This window comes from Balaenoptera borealis (assembly GCF_965194805.1).
Source record: "Balaenoptera borealis genome assembly, chromosome: 5".
Taxonomy (NCBI): Eukaryota; Metazoa; Chordata; class Mammalia; order Artiodactyla; family Balaenopteridae; genus Balaenoptera; species Balaenoptera borealis.
Window position 1 is genome coordinate 48,988,600 of NC_138862.1, and position 7,546 is coordinate 48,996,145.

Consider the following 7,546-nt stretch of genomic DNA (forward strand, 5'->3'; position numbering starts at 1 on the left):
AAAACTGCGAATGTATTGAAGTAGACGTAGGCATTAACTTCACTTTGGGGAATCTAATCCAAACACCAAACTGGCCTTCTAACAAGCATCTTAAGGAAGAGGTAAGACCAACATTTCGCCCTTTCAGTCACCCTTCCAGGAATTCCCTTGGAGGGACACCAATGCTGAATCTCTATTTTTCTTCAACACTGGCTGTCAGGACTGGCATAAATCTCTGACTGGTCTGGGACCAAACCTGCACCAAGTTGTTATAAAATAAATCTGAGGCTTCTGAGATCTAGCCAAGACTTCTTATGAAGAGATCAGGAACTCAAAATATTAACCAAGGCTGAGGCTGGGCCAAGGTGAAAATACCCAGGAAAGGGCTAAGCCTTGACTCACCATGGGTGGGCAGTGACGAGGCTGTCACCTCAACAAGCGAGATGTCCTTGTCTATTAGAGGCAAGCCATCAGGTTGGGAGACAGCTAGGAAGGACAGAGGGAACATATGATCAATGGAAGGGTCAGAAAACATTTTTAGGAGCATGTGATCCACAGGAGTCAGTGTAAGCAAAGAGGGCCTCAACAAAACTACCCTGTAATTACCCAGTAAAGCTCCTGGATCCTTGCATTTGAAGAACAAGAAAGCTCAAATAGTGAGAGTGAAAACATGTTTTGGTATTAAGACACCCCCACCGAAGCTAACTTATGAATTTATATATCATCAACTAGGCCTATCACCCATACAAGACGAGTCCAAGGAAGGCAGTGGCCTTGTGTGTTTCAGTGTCTAATTAGTTGAAACACTAATTAATTTAGTTTTATCATACTTAGATTGATCAGTATAAATCTATGATAAGTGTCTATCCCATATTTCAGATACTTCCAGGAGTGATGAAACAGAAATTATGTCAACCAGAAGTGAGCTATACAACACTGTATCCGAACTTACTGTGGCCCCCACTATCTTTACACTGACTCTAAACTTCTAGGCCTGACTTCCAGACTTTTTATGAATTGACCTTACTTTCAATGTCCAAGGTTATTTCCTAGCATTGACCTCTGCTCCAAGCATGAAAGCCTCATTGCATTGTTACAATATGTCACAATCTCCAGGTCACATTTCTGCTTCCCTCTTCAGAGTTTCCAACCACCTTCCAAGTCCTCCTTGAGAACTGCTTTGCCCACATTTGGGGGGTCAGACTGTATTACGAATATCATAGTTGGAAGTGAAACTGGGTCCTGACTCTCTGCAAAGGCATTGTTATCTATCTTAACCAGTTCTTTGAATCTAGTGTGCACCCAGCCCCAGTGTACTTCCCGTTCCTGGTATTTCCATTAAATAGAAAAAACAGACAATTGACACCAGGTCTCTCTCTCTCTCTGTCTCTTTCTCCTACAACTAAAATACTTACACCAACTTTTCCAATAGTACATTTTATTCAGCAATGGGAACAAACTGTTAAACCAGTGGGAGATCACAAGAAATCCCAGGGACCTAGTAGCCGAAGTTACTTGGATGGCAGATACAGGTCCCAGACATTATTTGTACCTTTTGAATCTCTTTGGAACTTGAAAATACTATTTAAGCATATTAAGCTATTTTCCTAAGTGTTAATGATGATAGGGGATCAAATTGCAGATTGAGTAATGAAAGATTTGGAGATTTAAAAATGAAGAAGAGGGAGGAACTTCAAGATGGTGGAGGAGTAAGACGTGGAGATCACCTTCTTCCCCACAAATACATCAAAAATACATCTACATGTGGAACAACTCCTACAGAACACCTACTGAATGCTGGCAGAAGACCTCAGACTTCCCAAAAGGCAAGAAAATCCCCACATACCTCGGTAGGGCAAAAGAAAAAGGAAAAAACAGAGACAAAAGAATAGGGACAGGACCTGCACCTCTGGGAGGGAGCTGTGAAGGAGGAAAAGTTTCCACACACTAGGAAGCCCCTTCACTGGTGGAGACGAGGGGTGAGCGGGGGGGAAGCTTCGGAGCCACGGAGGAGAGCGCAGCAACAGGGGTGCGGAGGGCAAAGCGGAGAGATTCCCGCACAGAGGATCGGTGCCGACCAGCACTCACCAGCCCGAGAGGCTTGTCTGCTCACCTGCCAGGGCAGGTGGAGGCCGGGAGCTGAGGCTCGGGCTTCGTAGGTCAGATCCCAGGGAGAGGACTGGGGTTGGCTGCATGAACACTGCCTGAACGGGGTTAGTGTGCCACAGCTAGCTGGGAGGGAGTCCGGGAAAAAGTGTGGAACTGCCTAAGAGGCAAGAGACCATTGCTTAGTGGTGCGTGAGGAGAGGGGATTCAGAGCACTGCCTAAATGATCTCCAGAGATGGGCGCGAGCCACAGCTATCAGCTTGGACCCCAGAGACAGGCACAAAATGCTAAGGATGTTGCTGCAGCCAGCAAGAAGCCTGTGTGCAAGCACACGTCACTATCCACACCGCCCCTCCCGGGAGCCTGTGCAGCCCGCCACAGCCAGGGTCCCGTGATCCAGGGACAACTTCCCCAGGAGAACACAAGGCACGCCTCAGGCTGTTGCAATGTCATGCTGGACTCTGAAACTGCAGATTTGCCACGCATTCCATACCCCTCCTTCCCCCCGGCCTGAGTGAGCCAGAGCCCCCTAATCAGCCGCTTCTTTAACCCCCTCCCGTCTGGGCGGGGAACAGACACCCTCAGGCGACCTACATGCAGAGGCAGAGCCAAATCCAAAGCTGAACCCCAGGAGCTGTGCGAACAAAGAAGAGAAAGGGAAATTTCTCCATGCAGCCTCAGGAGCAGCAGATTAAATCTCCACAATCAACTCAATGTACGCTGCACCTGAATACCTGAATAGACAAAGAATCATCCCAAAACTGAGGCGGTGGAATTGGGAGCAACTGTAGACTTGGGGTTTCCTGCATGCGACTGACCAGTTCCTGATTTTTATGTTTATCTTAGTTCAGTTTTTAGCGCTTGTTATCATTGGTGGATTTATTTATTGTTTTGGTTGCTCTCTTCTTTTTTTTTTTTCTTTTTCTTTATTACTTTTTTATTTTTTATTTTAATAACTTTATTTTATTTTATTTTTCCTTTCTTTCCTTTTTTTTCTCCCTTTTCTTCTGAGCTGTGTGGCTGACAGGGTCTTGGTGCTCCAGCCAGCTGTCAGGCCTGGGCTTCTGAGGTGGAAGAGCGGAGTTCAGGACATGGGACTACCAGAGACCTCCCGGTGCCACATAATATCAATCGGTGAGAGCTCTCCCAGAGATCTCCGTCTCAATGCTAAGACCCAGCTCCACTCAACAACCAGCAAGCTACAGTGCTGGACACCCCATACCAAACAGCAAAACAGGAACACAACCACATCCATTAACAGAGAGTATGCCTAAAATCATAGTAAGTTCACAGACACCCCCAGAAACACCACTGGACACAATCCTGCCCATCAGAGAGACAAGATCCACTCTCATCCACCAGAACATAGGCACCAGTCCCCTCCACCAGGAAGCCTACACAACCCAATGAACGAACCTTACCCACTGGGGGCAGAAACCAAAAACAACGGGAAGTATGCACCTGCAGCCTGTGAAAAGGAGACCCTAAACACAGTGAGTTAAGCAAAATGAGAAGACAGAGAATACGCAGCAGATGAAGAAGCAAGGCAAAAACCCACCAGACCTAACAAATGAAGAGTAAATAGGCAGTCAACCTGAAAAAGAATTCAGAGTAATGATAGTAAAGGTGATCCAAAATCTTGGAAATAGAAAGGATGAAATACAAGAAACGTTTAACAAGGACCTAGAAGAACTAAAGAGCAAACAAACAGTGATGAACAAAACAATAAATGAAATTAAAAATTCTCTAGAAGGGATCAATAGCAGAATAACTGAGGCAGAAGAACGGATAAGTGACCTGGAAGATAAAAGAGTGGAAATAACAACCACAAAGCAGAATAAAGAAAAAAGAATGAAAACAATTGAGGACAATCTCAGAGACCTCTGGGGCACATTAAATGCACCAACATTCGAATTATAGGGGTCCGAGAAAAAGGGACTGAGAAAATATTTGAAGAGATTATAGTTGAAAACTTCCCTAACATGGGAAAGGAAATAGTCAATCAAGTTCAGGAAGCGCAGAGAGTACCACACAGGATAAACCCAAGGAGAAACATGCTGAGACACATAGTAATCAAACTGGCAAAAATTAAAGACAAAGAAAAAATATTGAAAGCAACAAGGGAAAAGCAACAAATGACATACAAGGGAACTCCTATAACGTTAACAGATCATTCAGCAGAAACTCTGCAGGCCAGAAGGGAGTGGCACGACATTTTTAAAGTGATGAAAGGGAAAAACCTACAACCAAGATTAATCTACCCAGCAAGGATCTCATTCAGATTCAATGGAGAAATTAAAACCTTTACAGAAAGCAAAAGCTAAGAGAATTCAGCACCACCAAACCAGCTTTACAACATATGATAGAGAAACTTCTCTACACAGGAAACACAAGAGAAGGAAAAGACCTACAATAACAAACCCAAAACAATTAAGAAAATGGTAATAGGAACATACATATCGATAATTACCTTAAATGTAAATGGACTAAATGTTCCAACCAAAAGACATAGAGTGGCTGAATGGATACAAAAACAATACCTATATATATGCTATTTACAAGAGACCCACTTCAGACCTAGGGACACATACAGACTGAAACTGAGGGGATGGAAATAGGTATTCCATGCATATGGAAATCAAAAGAAAGCTGGAGTAGCAATTCTCATATCAGACTAAATAGACTAAAATAAAGACCATTACAAGAGACAAAGAAGGACAGTACATAATGATCAAGGGATCAATACAAGAAGAAGATATAACAATTGTAAATATTTATGCACCCAACATAGGAGCACCTCAATATGTAAGGCAAATGCTAACAGCCATTAAAGGGGAAATCGACAGTAACACAATCATAGTAGGGGACAAACACCCCACTTTCACCAATGGACAGATCATCAAAAATGAAAATAAATAAGCTGTAATAAACACAAGCTTTAAATGACACATTAAACAAGATGGACTTAACTGATATTTTTAGGACATTCCATCCAAAAACAACAGAATACATTTTCTTCTCAAATGCTCATAGAACATTCTCCAGGATAGATCATATCTTGGGTCACAAATCAAGCCTTGGTAAATGTAAGAAAATTGAAATCGTATTAAGTATCTTTTCCAACCACAACGCTATGAGACTAGATATCAATTACAGGAAAAAAACTGAAAAAAAATAAAAACACATGGAGGCTAAACAATATGCTACTAAATAACCAAGAGATCACTGAAGAAATCAAAGAGGAAATCAAAACATACCTAGAAACAAATGACAGTGAAAACACGACGACCCAAAACCTATGGGATGCAGCAAAAGCAGTTCTGAGAGGGAAGTTTATAGCAATACAAACCTACCTCAAGAAACAAAAAAATCTCAAATAAACAATACACCTAACCTTACACCTAAAACAATTAGAGAAAGAAGAACAAAAAACCCCCAAATTTAGCAGAAGGAAAGAAATCATAAAAACCAGATCAGAAATAAATTTAAAAAAGAAATGAAGAAAACGATAGCAAAGATCAATAAAACTAAAAGCTGGTTCTTTGAGAAGATAAACAATATTGATAGACCATTAGCCAGGCTCATCAAGAAAAAAAGGGAGAAGACTCAAATCAACAGAATTAGAAATGAAAAAGGAGAAGTAACAACTGACGCTGCAGAAATACAAAGGATCATGAGAGAATACTACAAGCAACTATATGCCAATAAAATGGATAACCTGGAAGAAATGGACAAATTCTTAGAAAAGCACAACCTTCTGAGACTGAACCAGGAAGAAATAGAAAATATGAACAGACCAATCACAAGTAATGAAATTGAAACTGTGATTTAAAATCTTACAACAAACAAAAGTCCAGGACCAGATGGCTTCACAGGTTAATTCTATCAAACATTTAGAGGAGAGCTAATACCCATCCTTCTCAAACTCTTCCAAAAAACTGTAGAGGGAGGAACACTCCAAAAATCATTCTATGAGGCCACCATCACCCTGAGACCAAAACCAGACAAAGATACTACAAAAAAGACAATTACAGAGCAATATCACTGATGAATATAGATGCAAAAATCCTCAACAAATACTAGGAAACAGAAGACAACAACACATTAAAAGGATCATACACCATGATCAAGTGGGATTTATCCCAGGGATGCAAGGATTCTTCAATATATGCAAATCAATCAATGTGATACACCATATTAACAAATTGAAGAATAAAAACCATATGATCATCTCAATAGATGCAGAAAAAGCTTTTGACAAAATTCAACACCCATTTATGATAAAAACTCTCCAGAAAGTGGGCATAGAGGGAACCTACCTCAACATAATAAAGGCCATATACGACAAACCCACAGCAAACATCATTCTCAATGGTGAAAAACTGAAAGCATTTCCTCTAAGATCAGGAACAAGACAAGGATGTCCACTCTCACCACTATTATTCAAAATAGTTTTGGAAGTCCTAGCCATGGCAATCAAAGAAGAAAAAGAAATAAAAGGACAATAAAATACAAATTGGAAAAAAAGAAGTAAAACTGTCACTGTTTGCAGATAACATGATACTATACATAGAGAATCCTAAAGATGCCACCAGAAAACTACTAGAGCTAATCAATGAATTTGGTAATGTTGCAGGATAAAAAATTAATGCACAGAAATCTCCTGCATTCCTATACACTAATGATGAAAAATCTGAAAGAGAAATTAAGGAAACACTCCCATTTACCATTGCAAGAAAAAGAATAAAATACCTAGGAATAAACCTACCTAGGGAGACAAAAGACCTGTATGCAGAAAACCATAAGATACTGATGAAAGAAATTAAAGGTGATACAAACAGATGGAGAGATATACCATATTCTTGGATTGGAAGAATCAATATTGTGAAAATGACTATACTACCCAAAGCAATCTACAGATTCAATGCAATCCCTATCAAACTACCACTGGCATTTTTCACAAAACTAGAACAAAAAATTTCACAATTTGTATTGAGACACAAAAGACCCCAAATAGCCAAAGCTGTCTTGAGGGAAAAAAATGGAGCTGGAGGAATCAGACTCCCTGACTTCAGACTATACTACAAAGCTACAGTAATCAAGGCAATATGGTACTGGCACAAAACCAGAAATATAGATAAATGGAACAGGATAGAAAGCCCAGAGATAAACCCACGCACATATGGTTACCTTATCTTTGATAAAGAAGGCAAGCATATACAGTGGAGAAAAGACAGTCTCTTCAATAAGTGGTGATGGGAAAACTGGACAGCTACATGTAAAAGAATGAAATTAGAACACTCCCTAACACCATACACAAAAATAAACTCAAAATGGATTAAAGAGCTAAATGTAAGACCAGACACTATAAAACTCTTAGAGGAAAACATAGGAAGAACACTCTTTGACATAAATCACAGCAAGATCTTTTTTGATCCACCTCCTAGAGTAATGGAAATA

General features: G+C 40.5%; 1 long non-coding RNA gene across 1 annotated transcript in view; it reads right to left on the reverse strand.

Annotated features, from left to right (window-relative positions):
* LOC309628823 overlaps nt 1-7,282 on the reverse strand; it is a 171,623-nt gene extending 164,341 nt beyond the window's left edge. The window contains exon 1 of the long non-coding RNA XR_014244730.1: nt 382-7,282. This is a non-coding gene — a long non-coding RNA (uncharacterized lncRNA). The remainder of the gene's footprint in view (nt 1-381) is intronic.
* Nucleotides 7,283-7,546: the final 264 nt, after the last annotated feature.